The following is a 16,550-nucleotide window of genomic DNA, read 5'->3' as shown; positions in this document are numbered from 1 at the left end:
TTTGCAAATTAAATGTTTTCTGTGTGCAATAAAAATTTCTCTCAACCATTTCCCCTTCGAGTCTGATTAGTGAATATTTCCTGAAAACTATTTAAGTAAAATAGGAATGAGGAAACTTGTTCTTAGGAAGATAGAATAATTTCTTTAATGAAATCTTCCCTCTCCTTCCACTTACCTGTTACAAGTCACCAGCCACCTGGTACACAGTTCTAATATCAGCTAGAAGATAGAGGCAGTTAAGATAAGGAGTCATAGCTCTTAGTCCTAATTATTTCAGAATAATGTAAAAAGAGAGTATATTGGTGGAGCAAGGGGCTTTGAGCACAGTAGTCAGAGAAGCAGGTCTTCTAGTACTGGTGTTCTAGTCCTGCCTGGGCAAAAGTCTATCACATGTATTTCCATCAATACAAGTCACATATTCAACCCCTCTCTTTCGCACACTCAGGTTTATAAGCAATTCCATTTCTTTCTCTTCCTCTCAAGAAAGTTTATCATAATATATATAACACATAATAATTAACAGGATTATTACAAGGATAATCTTGAATCTTTTCTAATTTATTTTAAAAATTAAATCACTCACAACCTTTGATATTTTATTTTAGCAAAATAATTAGTTGCTGCAAAGCTAACAACTCATCAAAGATTCATTATTATAATATAACATATGGATAATTTCTGGCTTATACTAATTGCAGTAACCATATAATTGCCAGAGCTGTCACCTCACTTTGAACACACAGGTATAATATATATGCTTTTTAAACATTATCATGAAAATAAACTACAATGGACAATATATTGCATACCAATGATCATGATCCATGTACTCTAAACAGTAATAACATCTGGAAATGGAAAAACCAATAAGGTTGTCATGCTCTGCAAGCTATCAAAAATTTGTCTCTCACTTGAGAACTGAAACAAATTAATTATATTAACTGTATGACTAATAAGTTTCATATTTACTGGTAGGACTACCTACAATGAATGGATGCAAAGTCACTGATTGTATCTCCTTAAAAGACACAAAGTAAATTCAACAACAACAACAACAATAACAACAACAGGCTGATATACTTTTGCATAATCTTGAGTCTCTAGCAAATTCTAAATTCTACAAGACCAGAAAAGGAATTCAATTAAAACTGCAACCGATCAGCTTAGGTATCAGAACAAATGAAGTCACTGCCATAAGTTAAATCTTTTCTAAGTAAGTTAACATTATTGTAGGGCCTAATGTTAAATAAAGTCTGCTACCTGTCTAAAAATGCTTAATGTTATCACAAGTAAGTCAGAAACAGACATGATGCATGGGATCAACATGAGCACATCCCAAACAACAGAAAAATATCTTGACTGCATGACCTGCTGAGACTTATCCAAAAGTTTTCCTTTTGTAACATACAGTAGAGCATTAAAAAATGTTCCCCTTGTTTAGTATTACATCATTAAGGTGAAAGTTTCATGAAAGTAGAAATATGTTTATTTTGCTAACTTTGTCTCACAGATAGCTGTGTCTGGCCCTTGCAAGGTGCTCAATGAATATTCGTTGAATGAATGAATAAATGAATGAATGAATACTATCTTTATTCTAATTTGAATGTCTCAGATATTTAATGATTATGATAAATTGCTGATTTATTAAGAATATCATTTTAAATTTGAATATATGAATTAAAATCAAGTCCAGTCTCATCAAAGATCATGAAGAAGGCTGAGTACACAAAACCTCTCTCACTTTGGGAAGGATTTTTCCCACCATCCGGTATACATAATGGAAGTCAGTTAGACGTTCCAACTGTGGAAGAGACTGTTTTCCATTTGCTGGATCTCAAGATATATATCTTTCCAGCCTCCTCAAGATTTTATTCCTTGTACCACGAAGAGCTTACAGATGCCAATATTATAAAAACAAGTATAACAATTTCTATGGGGGACATCCCTTTTGGCAATTTACAATAAAGATCAAGCATCCATGTGGTTTGGCCAACCAAACTTTCCTGGAAATTGTCATCAGATACAATAGAAAAATTGCCCTTGTTTCTGCCAGTTCCATTCCTTTCCAGGAATAAATTCAAAAGTAACTCTTAAGCAAAAGTTCCCCAGTGGGATCCCCTAACAATTAATCTAATTCTTTTCCCATTAAAAAGTGGGGAAACTTCAGTCCCATAATCTTTAAGGGATTGAATACATTACCAGAACATAAATAACCTAAATACAACATTAAAACATAACAGTTCTTAAAACATGGCCAAATCATAAACTTTTGCACTTTTTCCTTCCATCCTAATAGTCACCTGACTCCTATTCAAATATTTGGTAGGGAACTAAAACCAAACAAATCACTTTAGTTTTTCTTACTAATTGTTCTCATTAAGCACCGATGTAACGGCAGCAAAATAGGTCTACAAACAACACTGTTACATGCACAGGGCTTCAAAGCATTAGAATGTGTTTTAATCCAAGCATTTGCATGCTGTCCACCTTCCATCTGCTGCAAAAAATGAATCCTCTGGTTGGAAGTGACTGTAATAGAATAAATATCATTTGAGGCCCTGCCAGCAGTACAAATAATTACCAATTCTATCATGTGCTCTCCTTCCTCCTTTCTCTCCTACCATGAAAGAAACTAAGGCAGAAAGCAGGAAGCACCCAGCTGGGCTCCCTGTGAGGACACCTCTCTTTCTACAATCAAACTAACAGAAACAGGCTCTTGCTATTGGGACATCAAAAATGAAGAGACTGCTGTTCTGCAGAAAATAAATAAGCAGACATCAAAGATTTGTAGAAAATTTGATTAAGAAACTTTCTCAGTCTTGCTACACAGCAGACACTGCACTACTGAAATGTGTTGTAGCTAGAATTGAGCAAACAGACTTATTTTTGCCTTTGGATCCTATGTTACATTGATACACACTTATCAATTTGGACACTGTAATGAAAAATGAATGAAATAATGACCCTTGCATGAACCGAGTCTTTGAATCAGAATCCTCATTCATATCAGAATGAAAAAATATTTTTATATTCAAGATACACATTTTATATTCAGGAGTGAGATTTAAATTCCTTGAAGAATTGAAAAGTAAGTAATGCCTAATCAAAAATAATTTTTCTCTGGTGAAATATGAAGGCAAATTGCTTCTTTGCCCAAGGATACCATACTACATATTACCACAATGAAAACAGTGTGAGGGGTGGGGGCGGGGGACAGTAACTGTGCCTTACTCTTTCAAACTGTTCATTTAAGTCTGAAGATTCGATCAATGGGTAGCCAAACTTCAAAAATGCAGAATGCAAATACTCAACAACATTAGACCTGTACAGGTAAACTTCCAAAGTCACTTGAATAAAAACATATTAAAAAGTTAAATTTAAAACTGTAAAATCATTCCATGGAAAAGAGAAACCCATCCAGAAAATGAAGAACTTGAATAACTTATGTAATTTGGCCAAACATTACATTATTGCTCCAATTTCCACTTTGCTTTTGCCGGGGCTAATTTCTCCTGCCAGATTCTCTCGTCTCTCTCTCTCCATGGCTGTCATCTTCACTCTCAAGGCTCTTGATCTCATCTAACATAGCAAGCAGATCTTTGGAAATAAAATATACCATGTTTCTGAAAGCTATAAGACCTTGAGTAATGACATATTTGAGAGAAGAGACTGTTGAAAAGGGAAAGTCTCCATCCTAAAATCTCTAGCCTTGATTACCTAATTGTTCCTAAAAAGTATGCTCATGATTTCCTCCCCCAAATTTTTCATTTACCTGTTACAAGTCACCAGCCACCTGGTACACAGTTCTAATATCAGCTAGAAGATAGAGGCAATTAAGATAAGGAGTCATAGCTCTCAGTCCTAATTAACTTGCTCACATCACATGAAAGTCCAAATGCTACCTCCAGAATTCTCAATATCCCCTGACTCACACAGGAACACCACCTGTGATATTACTTCAGGTACATGTGGGTATGATTTGCAGCAATAGCCTCACAATTTCAAAATAGTCAATACAGAGACAATTCATGAAAAATAAGAAAAATCCACTTTTAAGGCAAACTAGCTGTTTGAGGGTATGCAAAGAAGTCAAGTTGTTTGAATCCTTTGCTTTTCAATCAGTTGTGCTGCTAAGTTGACAGCAATAGTTTCTGATTAGGAGCCAAGCTCTGAACTCAGAATGCCTTAATCCAAATTTTGTCTCTAACACTCAGTAGCTGTATAGCTTTGGACTATTTATTTTACCTTCCTAAAAACAAGTTTCCTCATCTGTAATGGGAATCACCATGGTACCTACCTCACAGGATTGTTATGAATATAAATAAGATGATATGTGTAGAGAGTGTAGCTATGCCAAGAACATAGTAAACCCTCAATAAGTGTGAGCTATTATTATTTTCCAATAGTATATTGAGAATATATGAATATATACTGAGAAAATACATATCTAGAATATAGAATAAGCAATTAAAAGTGGGAATAATTTCTAACAGTTTGTACATGCCTTATGTACAGAAGTTACATATTTTATGTAATAAATTCTTTCTTGTTTTCATCAAATTTTGTTTCTGTGAATTTAAAGGTGTTTTATTCTGCAATCATGAGATCCACTATTGAGATGCCTTGTGGCACTTATAGATTATGTTTGAATTGCTCAAAGACCAAATCTAGAACCTTGGAATAACTGACATAAATGAATCCTCAAATTTTTTTCTCCACATCTCCTGTTTTACCTTATTCATTAATATTATTCAAGATGAATTGAAGTGATCAGTTTGTTTCATTCATAACTATCTTGTCTATGTTAATATTTGTATAACCAAACAAATCTTTCAAAGATTAAAGTCAAGATTTTAGAATGACAAGAAAAGCTTTCTCTGAAAAAATGCTCAGCTTTCAGTTTTACTGTGATGATTTGATACTCAGCTATAGAATTTGGAGACCAGACTTATAAGCTCTGTAATTAAAAGGATCCAGGCAGTTACTGTGTGACCAGAGCACTTAGAGCCTTCATTATCCTGGTATTAAACAAAAGCCACTGGGTGTATTACCTTGAGTCATACTATGAAAACTACTCAACAGTATGAAAACCCACCAAGAATGTCCTCCTAATCATGTTTTAGGTGACACTTCTTGAGTATATGGTCCTTCATAAGGTCCATGTCAAATGTCATTGTACAACGTTGTATTTCTGAGCTAATCTGAAGCTAACCAATACTGTAGATTTAATAACATACCTCAGACATAGGAATGTTCCTTTCAAATCTTAGCAGGCATGATGGATATCCCTAAGATCTAAAACATGATGACATTTCTCAGGCACTGCATTGGACACCGTCAAATAAAACGGCCTGAGACAGCTAAATCCATTAGGTCTATGTAAAGATCTTCCTATACACCATGTGAATGCTGAATTTTCCCCTTGGAAAACCCCTTAGAAATCCCAGAAGATTGAGTGGCTCAAGAGTCCTCCCTCTAGCCAATGTCTGTTTTTCTTTTTTTTTCCCCCTGATCAGTCAACCTTTTATTGACACAAGAGTGGTTACCAATAAATCTCAGGCTGTAATTATTCACCAGCACTTTATAAGCTCTGGCTACTCCTTTTACATCATCAGAGTCTTTGAAGTTTTGCAGGGGTCTGTTTAATTTAATTTAGATGAAAGATTTCACTATGTAGGTTTCTGAAATACACTCAGAAGGATGGGTTCATTTACTTCTAGAGCCATTCCTCATTCACTTCTTTGTTTTGCAGGTGGCACTTAAACTATAGTATTTTCAGTTCTAAAGCCAAGGGCAGAAAAGAAATCCCACCTGCCTCTGTGGCTATAATTCAGAATCTGACTCATTTCAGAGCCTACAAATACAGAGTAGTGGATCCTGGTGTCAGAGCCAACAACAACAACAAAATCACTCGATCAAACTAAAAGGGTTCAAAGTATGAACCCAAGGCAAATCAACTAGGCTGTGAGTACAGAGGACTTCCCACAACACAGAAACACAACATTCAGCCAACATCAATAGCACATCAATAAATAAGGGATGTGCTAAGGGATGTTTTTAAGATTGGTTGAGTGCTGAAGTAAAATTTTTGTTTCAATATGTGCAGTTTTCTAATCAAAGACACTTTTTTTTGTGCCTCAACTCCAAATCTGGAGTAATTTCCTAGTGGCTAACAGCCTTTGTCTCAGCTTAAACATTATTTCTTTAATGAAATCTTCCCTCTCCTTCCAAACTAAATTAGATTCTGTGTTAATATGTTGCCATAATATTCTTTATTTCTTCACAATGTTCATTACAACTAAAATTAATTATGCAATGATCTGCTTAATTATTAACACTTCTGCTGGATTTAACATTCCAGGAAGTAGGACAATGTTTGTTCCCTGACATACAAGAGATGACTAACATTCATTGAATGATCAATATTTGGAGACACTATCAAGTCTGATATATCAAAGAACCTAGAATATTATTAGATCTGGATCAAACTTTACATCACAGCTGGTCCAACCTCTATTGCAATATGGAAATTCTCTCTCAAAGTGCATAACTGATGATCATCTGGTTGCTCCCTGAACAAGTCCAATAAAGGGTCAACAAGTGATTTGTAAGACATGGTAGTGTAAGATTCGCTACTTATTAGAAATTACTCTCTCAAGCTTCCTATAACTTCTATCTGTGCATCAGTTCCAGTCTCAGAAGCAATCCAGAATAAAATCCACTCATTCTTCTACACAAGAGTACTTAAAATACGGCAAACTAGCCATATTGTGCTCCAATATGTCTTCCTTCCTCTAGGCTTAAATCCTTCACTCTTCTAAATATTCCTCATACTATCTGGTTTTGATTTTCCTCACAGTCATTTCTCCTTTACTCAGCCTGTGCTCAAATTTCACCAGATCCCACAACACTCCAAATGTGGTAAGACCCAAGCAAAATACAGTGAAACCATTATCTTCCTTGATCTAGACAGCATAATTTTATTAGTGTAGCTTAACTTTGCATAGCCAGTGGTATCCTACTACCCATATTTCAAAAAGTGAATTCTATGGGGCTCTGCATCATCTTAGTAAAGCTGTGGTATTGCCTAGAAATCTAAGAATTACTTCTTTTCCATATGTCTGTCAGCATTATATTTAATTCCCATTGCCTTGGGGAAAATATATGACTTAGAGCATGTGGAAGTGTCTTAAGACTTACCCCACAATAAGTGTAAAAAATATATATATAGTTTCTTATTCCTCTTCCTTTCCTTCTAGTTATTTTCATTTGCCTCAAGACTCCACCAAACAAAACCAGGTCTTCCTGTGATACTTGATGATCACTCCAAATGGTAGGGTCCTAAAGAATTGCCATGGTCTGCAAAAGGCAGCAACTGTTTTCATCTTGTTGGTGACAGGTTTTTTTGGCTTTTAAAAAGTAAATTCAAAAAGGATGCAGTGCATCAAGTCTCTGTGCCATCAGGGTCTCTGGCTTCTATAACCAGCGGAAGCCTGTTGGTGTGTCTGCCTTTCCTAGATGGTATGATTCTCTTGTCTCTCCTCTCCTTCTCCTCCTCTTCTCCTGCTCCCCCCACCCTCTCTCACTTTCTCACATCTTAAGGATTTATTTTCTTCATCTCTGATATTGTGAAGTTTCATGATCCATTGCTCCAGTATTCATATGTTTTAATAGACTTTTTTTTTTTAGGTTCCTGATGAATTCTTTCAACCTGAAAACTTGTGTCCATTGGTTTTAGGAAATACGTTAATTCATTCAAAATTTTTGCCCCATTTTTCTGTTCTGTTCTCTTTTTTGAACTCGTATTATTTAGTTGTTGTATCTTTTGGAAAAAAATATTATTTTCCTACCTTTCCCTTCAATGTTTCACCTTTTGTCTTTTGATGTTACTTCTGGGAAGATTGCCCAAAATATATATTCCAAACATCTTATTGATTTTAAAGTTTCTATTATCCTGTTTGTAGTTCAAAAGCATTCTTTCTTGCTCAAGGGATGCTCCCTTGTGAATATATTCCATTCTTGTTTCAGGTGCAATGCTTTATCTTACTGAGAACTTTACTTGTAGCTCTTTTGCTTCTTAAGTTTTATTCTCTTTCCTTCATCAGATTTGTGTTCTCTGAGTCTCCCTTCTCTACTTGTTCATTTTGGTCTTTGTCTTCTATATTAGGGACTTTCAATGTCTAGTTTTCCCAGTCAGCAATTTATATTTAAGAGTGAGATCCTAAAAATTTGTTTGGAAAAAATAATGCTGTGGATTGATGGCTCTTACCATGAGTGATAAATTGGGGACCATGCTATTTCACTTGAGAGGATCTAATGAGAATTTTGTAAACCTTTGTTTCGAGCCTGTCTTTTGAGCCCAGAAAAAGAACTCTAGGCTACTTCTAAATTGTGCTGCCATCAGCACTCTGAGAGCCAAAAAGGAAAAGAGGGCTAAAAGTCTCTCAGTACAGAATATAGACTTTCACTCAGTCTTCTTGTTTCCAATTCAGAGCCACACCCTGTGCTTAGTTTTGCTTGCTCTCCCTGAGTTAAGAGTCTCCCCAGAGCAACTCCGCCAGAAATGAAAACCTCATTTCCTCTGCTAGGGTGGGACTTGCAATTTAGCCTGGCTCTTAAAGGCTTGCGGAGGTGATCTGGGAGTCTAGCTGCTCCTTAGACAGAATTTTCCACCAGTCTTCCTGATTTTGGCTTTATCTTCTAAGTCTGATGTAGAAATATTTGGTACCCCAAACTCCCAAGACTTTGGGATTATGCAGGTAAACTGGTTGTCTTATTTTTTGTGTCTATCCAATAAATCCTTCTTTTCCAAGTCTAGTTAATAAAATGTCACTTATCTAGCTCTCCATTTTCCAAATGAATATATATATACTTTTTTTGGTTAAAGATGTCTCATACAGAGTTGGACATATTTATACTAAAAAATTAGCTATTTATCTAAAATTCAAATTTAACTGGATATGCTATATTTTATCTAGTAACTCAAGCATGGTAAAAAGCAGAGTAAGGAGGTATTAGGAATGCTGAAATTCTCATCTTGCAATACAGAGAATCAAGAGATGGTATCTGAATTTGATAAAACAAGAAATTGATATTTTTAATATAAGATTTTTTAAAGCAGCTAATAAAGTTATCAATCCAGAACTTTTTTAGATGGAGAAGGACTAGGTTGTGGGCAGTAGGGTGAATGAAATCTTCAGCTATGATAGCAGAAAACTGCTAATGTCTAAAGTTGAGAAATAAGAAAAGGAGTTCAACATTAAGGCAATCACCAAAACCTAAAAGCAGGAATGACTGACTATGGCTGTCCCTAGACTCAGGGACACTGGCTGCAAAGACACATGGAGAGGATTATGGATTTTCACTATTAGGCTTGTAGTACCTTACGCTTTCTAATACATGTTTAACTTACATTTAAAAATTTAAGGGAGTGGGGTATAGCTCAGTGGTAGAGCATGTGCTTAGCATGCACAACGTCCTGGGTTCAATCCCCAGTACCTTCATTAAAATCCCCTCCTTTAAAAAAAAAAGAAAAGGAAATTAAAAACTTAAGTTTGTTTTAAGAAATACCTTAAGTGAATATTTATACTTCTAATACAATGTTTATTATTATAAAGTAGTAAGTACTATGCCTATAATAAATGTCTACAGCGTTGACTTATGAACACTTTTATACATATCTTAAATTTTGAAAAAAGTCAGAGTCAGAATAGTTTAAGTTTCAAGAAGAGAAGTCTATTGGAGAAATTAGATTTTCTCTTTTCCTAGTAAGAAGAGACATTTTTTTCCTAGGGAAAATGTAAACTATGAAAGCAAAACTCTCAGCAGGTGATAATAATCTTGCTTTCATGAAAGAGCAGTCAAGGAAAACACATTCATTTGTCTACTTCCAAAGCTTGCTGCAGTTACTGTCAGATATCTGAGCAATGTTCCCATTTTTAATAATGATTAAATAAGTAATTGTTTCATTAGTCTTAATCTTGGGGTTTACTATAATCTAGGTTTCATGAATAAGCATACCAATTTGTCTGATTAATTTCCATCTAGCTGTAATTTTAGCTAATAAGAGTGATAAAGGCAATATACAGAAAGCAGAACATTCCTGTAATTACTAACTAAAGTTATGAATATAAAAATATGCAATTTCCAAAATAGAGAAGGGTGAAAAATAACAGACAAACAGAGATCTAATAAATCTGTATAGTAATATTAAATAAACTTGATATGTAATGTGTGGTCAGTGAATCCACTTCAAGTCAAACTGGTTGACCTCACACACAAAAAATGCTGTTGAAGCCTTCATGTTCAATAATGTTAGGTCTCTGATGGAGCTTCTCTGGTAATAAAATAAAATTACTCATACCCACTATACACCATGGTCTTATAAATAACAGATACTTCCTAGAGATAAAAAAATGTTGTTTTATGAACATCTAACTCTACGATGAAAGTTACGTCTACGAAATATTGAAGCCAATTTCCACAAAGTACACATAAAAATCCAACCCAGTTCCATGTTGAATACTTACTCTTCTCAGTTGTATTTACAACAGTACACTTCAGTGGAAGAAAAAAAGAAATGATAGCAATGCTGCAGCTACAACAAAAGTCAGGATTTGCATGAATTATTTATGTTTAAGTTTTTTCCATGTAAGATTCATAATATACTTACCTTATTTTACAACAGAAAGAGAAATTATGGCTCAATTTACTTAAATAATTATAATCATAATCACATCTGCTCTTGAAGACTGTCAAATATCTCCAGAGTGCACTGCATACATTTCCTTTACTAGACTCCTCTTTTATGAGTTAATTAAACAATTTCACAGCGTTATTGTACAACTATTCTGTGTGGCATACTGTTTGTGCAGAACATTCCCTTTAATAGCTCTATTCTTCAAACAGATGTTCATTTTCATTTTTTTTACAGATTTTATTTGAAGAACAATTAGTGCATTTACCCTTCTATGTTGTCACCTTTCTTCGGATTTTGAAGCAGCTCTATTTCTATCTTATGAAAAGTTTAATGTGATCAACAATTTTAAAGGGAGGGAAAAAAAATACCCTTTAGCAAATATGTCGGATCAATCAAGGATATCAGTGCAAATTACCCCCAAATGATGGCTACTCAGTTACTTTGGCATTAGAGAACAAAGTCATAAGAACTTTTCTCAAAGGCATGGAAAAATAAAAATACATGATGGCGCATTTCTCCATTCTACTCATTTTGTTTTTGTGAATTTTTACTTACACTTCCACGCAGACTGGATTCATTATAAGTCAGAGTAAAAATGACAGATTATCGAGAAAGAAATCAGTGCAAGACCTCTTTAAGTTTATTTATCAAAAGATGGAATCAGTCATCCACCCAGACATATTTTCCTAGGAAAGTGACACTGTCCAGTGTTATGAATTGGCTTATCTTACCTAAACATTTTAGAGGAAGGAGATGCCATCTACCATGTATTTTGAGGAGGAAATTTCCTTCCCTGTTTGACTCAAATCAAGTTTTACACGGTCTGAGTCTCTGGCCAGGTTTACTTTATGCAACTCTCTCAATGGATTTATCTCCTCTTCCATTCTCCTTCTTAGAGAGCTACTGCAAAGAACCAGCTGTGTTCACCAGTGTAGATGCTGCACCTCAGGTGAAGAAGGGTCATTCTGTTTCCCTTTTGTGAATCATCTCACTACAGAGAAGTCAGAATCACATTCTTTTACTCTCATTTAGATAAATGTTGGCAGAGAAATACATTTTGCCCTTTCTTTTGAACTATGGATTACTGAATTATGAACATCTATTTACCACTTTGGAAGTATAATGTGCATTCACTTGGATCGAAATACAGTGTCAAGAAAAATGAGGAACCATCATGTTTTCAGAGCTCTTCTTCTGTTGCTTTTTCTTTCTTTTTCTTTTAATCAGAATGTGGTTCCATCGGAGTAAGAAAACCTGGAAAGTTGAGGCATCACTAGGAATTTAAAAGATGCTCACAAAATGAGCACCTCATTTTTAGGTTAAAAATGTGCAAAATATTAATTATTGGAAAGTTTTAGAATAATTGCTCCATGATGTTCCAGTCTCCTCGGCTAACATAGAGGAGTTTAAGTAATAAATCTTGAATTGTTTCTTTACCTAGACCTAAGGTCTCTAAACAAGAATGGTCTTTAGGAACATTATTTTAAAACAAGCTTATGAGATGTCATTTTGGGAAAGAAGAGTGGAATGATTGAGATCCTTGGATGCAATGGGAGGGCATTTCTCCCTGCCACGTTAATTGTGTGGACCTGGCAGTGAGTGATGGTAGAATGGAACAGATATGACAGACAGCCAGAAGCAGAGCACTCCAGTCATTGCAAAGGGAGTCCATGTAGGCACTGTTTAGAATGACAGTAATTTGAAACCCACCTAAAATGCTCAAGTGAAGGTGTTTTTTAAAATGGATTTTAATATAGCTATGTAATAAAGTGCTCTTTGGACATTAAAAATGATGATTTTTTTTACTTAGTATCACTAAAGGATGATTACAGTGTAAACACTTAAGAGAAAAAAATTAGTAAAAAAACTAATATGCATATCATGGACTCATCTCTTTATATATTTATATGAGCACCTGCTGTCCAGACTAAGCAACTTAGATCTTATTGCATTAACTTATTTAATCTTTCCCCTTACTTTATACTCAGCAAGCTTTGCTTGAGACTACAGTGGTCACAGTGGGAGTCTACAGCCACACACATAAACACAAACGCTAAGCTTGCAGGTCAAGTGTTAGGCTATATTATTACATTGTTATTTTTTGTGTTTCATCTGAACTCCTTTTTGAAGTGTAAACATTCACCCAGAAAGGTGCACTATGATAAGTCAATATGTTGATGAATTTTCACTATTGAACAGATCTACGTAACTATCACCCACATCAAGGAAAAATAAACTTCCAACCTCATTCTGCCTCCTCTCAGTCACTCCTACCTCCATCCAAGCCTAACCCACTACCTGACTTAGAATACTTGGTCTTGCTTCTTTTGCTCAATACTATTTTTGTCATATTCATCTACCTTTTTCCATTAGTTATAGTTCATTTATTATCATAGCTGTATAATATTCCAATATATAAACATACCACAATTTATATACCAATTCTCCTGTCAGTGTACACTTGGGCTGTTTCCAGTATATAACTTTTAAAAATAGTGCTGCTATGAACAAAATCAAACACTGATATCTAAATGGTAACCTACTCTTAAAAAGCTAGAATAAGCCTCATCAAAAATGAATTTTATATGTATATATATCTACATTATATTTCCTAATATTTAAGGGACATTCACATCCCTGTTTGGCTCCTAATTTTTCTTTTTTGTAGTGTCCTGATCAGATTATTTTTGTATCAAGGTTGTGCTGGCTTCATAAAATTTGTTAAGAAGTCTTTCTCTTCGTCTATAACCTGAAATGGTTTTTGCAAGCTCACTCTTATCATAAATATTAAGAAGTATTTATGAGGAAGCCATTTGGTCTTGGAGTTTTCTTGTCAGAAGTTTTCATAATAATATATTCAATTTCCTCAAAAGATACATGATCATTTAGGCTGTATCACTTTTGGCAAGTTGTTTTTCATAAAATTCTTCCATTTCATCCACATGGCAGATGCCTAAAGACTTTCCAATGTTGCCTTTTTAAATGTCTTTAGTATCCATGTAAACAACCACTCTTCTAATCTCTGGCATGGGTAATATTTTGTTTTCTCTCTTTTCTCTGGGTCAGTTTTGTTAAAGATTTATCAATTTATTAGCATTTTCAATAAATCAAATTTGGTTTGTTGATTTTCTCTATGCTATATTTGTTTTCTTTCTCATTGATTTCTGATCTTATTTTTAGAATTTCCTTCTTTTTCTTTGGTTTTGATTTGTTCTTTTCCTCTATTTTTGAGATGGAAGCTTACATAATTCGTTTTCAGCCTGACTTCAAATACAAATGTAAATACTGCGTTTGTAATAAAATTTGTGTTTATGTTGGATTTTAGCTAGTAAAATTTAACTACAAAAATAACAATAATATTAAAATTAGGTGCCATCATAGCTGATATTTCATTGAGTTGTACAATAAATATTTATTCCATGTCTACCACATGCCAGGGGCTGGGTACACAGTGGTGAATGAAACACACACCACATCCTCATGGAGCTTTACGAATGGGGGATAACAGACAGTAGTCACATAAACAAACAAATACTTATTATTTACCAACCATTGTTAAATGGTTGTGACTTTTGCTTTAAAATTAAGAAGGATCAGGATGAACACTGGGATGACAATAGGGAAAAAAAAACACTTAATATTGAGAAGTATGCTAGAAGATAGTCATTATTATCTGAATTTTACAAAGACAACTAAGTCATGAAGACCAAATAACAAGGTTTAGAACCAACAGATGGATGGTGTCTCCAGATACCACATTCTTTTTACTCTATCAAGGCTTTTTTCAGAGAGCCAGGAACTGTGATAAGGGGATCCTCCCTCCATCCTATTTTAAGCATGTATAGTCTACTACTCAGAGGTAGTTATAAACAGCAGGCATTTCCGATGAAGGTTTTAACAATTTAACTGGTCTTTGGTAGTGAGACTAACATGCAAAGTTAGACTTGCAGAATCAAATAGCAGAATGTAATAACAGGAGGACATTCAGAGATTATTTTACTTGCTCCTATTATTTATAGGCTGGTCATCAGCAGGATGGCAGACCAATGTGTAAATGACTAGTGTAAAGCTACCAGAGAAACAAACAAAGGGAACACAAAGCACATGCCTTAGAGAGCAACTGGATCTTTGCAGAAAACTCGCATTATAGAAATGAGCATTTCTCCCAGCCTCAAAATTGAAAATGTTGTTGTCAGAAAATCCTTTTCCTCCTTTCCTAAATAGTTACTTGTTTCAAGCTTCTTTTTATGCATTCCCTAAGTAAAGCCTCACATATAAACAAAAGACACTGTATGGACTCCATCTACAAACAAGCTCCTAGCAGGAATCTCAGCTGCTCTGTTGTTTGTTTCCCTTTGCTTCCCTGCTCCTGGCCGACCGACCACAGACCGCCAGCCAGCCCGGCTTGCCTTCAGCAGAAGAGAGTGAACAAAGAAATCCCAGGGCCCAAACTGTTCAAAAGATTTCCTGCAAATACTTCAGGGCCAGTGAATTTTCAAAACCTGGGCTTTGGCTTTAAAATAAAGAAGGGCCTGGATGAACACCACGCTGGATGCTGTAGGGCTGGGAAAGAATGCCAATGACTGGAGAGATACAGCCTCCCTCTGGAAAGGTTCTGTAATGGGGAGGAACAGACCTCCATGAGGAGGGATATGTGCAAAAGGAACGATCAGATTTGGTGCTTTTGGGGCATACACATGTTCACCTGCTGTCACATTCCTATTCCAGAGGTAACTAACCTAATCTGACAAATCACATCAATGGCCAAAACCCTCCTTCCGTTCTGACCATTTTAGTTTCTGTGTGGTGAATGCTGTTTAAAAACCATCAACCTGACAGAAGCACTGTGCCTAATTAACACTCCCCTAATACCCAGCAAATAACAAACCTGCTGTGGGGGGAAAAACACATTCACACTTCCTTATCAAATTAGGGCCCCCCAAAATGCTCCTAATTAGCTTAAATCAATTGATGTGACAGCAAAATGAATGTATTTACACTGTCAGCTAAAGGTGCAGTCAGAGAAGTGTCTAACACATAAAAAAGCTGTTGGAGTTTCTTAAGGCAGTTAATAAAGGGGTGGGGCGGAGTGGATTTTATCAGTTACACACAGAATCTGATACAGATTTACTGCAGAAGCAGCAGACATCCTAGGGCATTAGAGGACATCTAATTATGATTGTTCATTAAAACTTCGGGGAAAGGGGAAACATATAGTTAATCAATAATGGTCATGTAGACCTTGGTGCTTATTTACAACCTCACATATAAATGCACATATATTTACACATAAAAGAGGTGCTTTAGACCATCATTAGTAGGCTCTTCACGAGTTGATTATATTTTCTGTGAAGCTCTCATGGGTAGTGACTATTTGGCAAACTTTTCCTATTTCCTGTTTTAGGACTATGCCCAGCTGAAAACCTGAGACAGAAAAGTGGTACTTGCCAAAGAACTCGGGTTGGGAGGTCCAAGAATTACTTTGATTCCATTCCTCTCTAACTGTAGTTTTTGGATTCCAAGAATACTGGGCGAGTTAGGTGGCTTGAGAGAACTGTCTTACTGACAACATAATAGATTGTTAGCAGAGAAATGCCCACATTATGACAATTAGTTAAATGTGATCTAAAATAGCGATAACTACACATCCCATGACCTCCTTCTACTCTAGACCAAGTTTGTTTTGTTTTGTTTTGTTTTTTAACGAGCCTCTGGGCAGGCGAGACGAAGGTCAGCGCCTCCTCTGACTACAGCTGGCTCTCACTGAAATCCTCCTGCTCAAAGATTCCGTTTGATTCCTCTCCGCATCCGTGGACACAATGCAGAGTATGCTCTCCCCTGTGTGGGGATG

General features: G+C 35.4%; 1 long non-coding RNA gene across 1 annotated transcript in view; it reads right to left on the bottom strand.

Annotated features, from left to right (window-relative positions):
* LOC116280641 (uncharacterized) overlaps window positions 1–16,550 on the bottom strand; it is a 250,894-nt gene that overhangs the window by 101,725 nt on the left and 132,619 nt on the right. The window lies entirely within an intron of this gene.

This window comes from Vicugna pacos, chromosome 5 (assembly GCF_048564905.1).
Source record: "Vicugna pacos chromosome 5, VicPac4, whole genome shotgun sequence".
Taxonomy (NCBI): domain Eukaryota; kingdom Metazoa; phylum Chordata; class Mammalia; order Artiodactyla; family Camelidae; genus Vicugna; species Vicugna pacos.
This window is presented reverse-complemented; position numbering and strand designations above follow the sequence as displayed.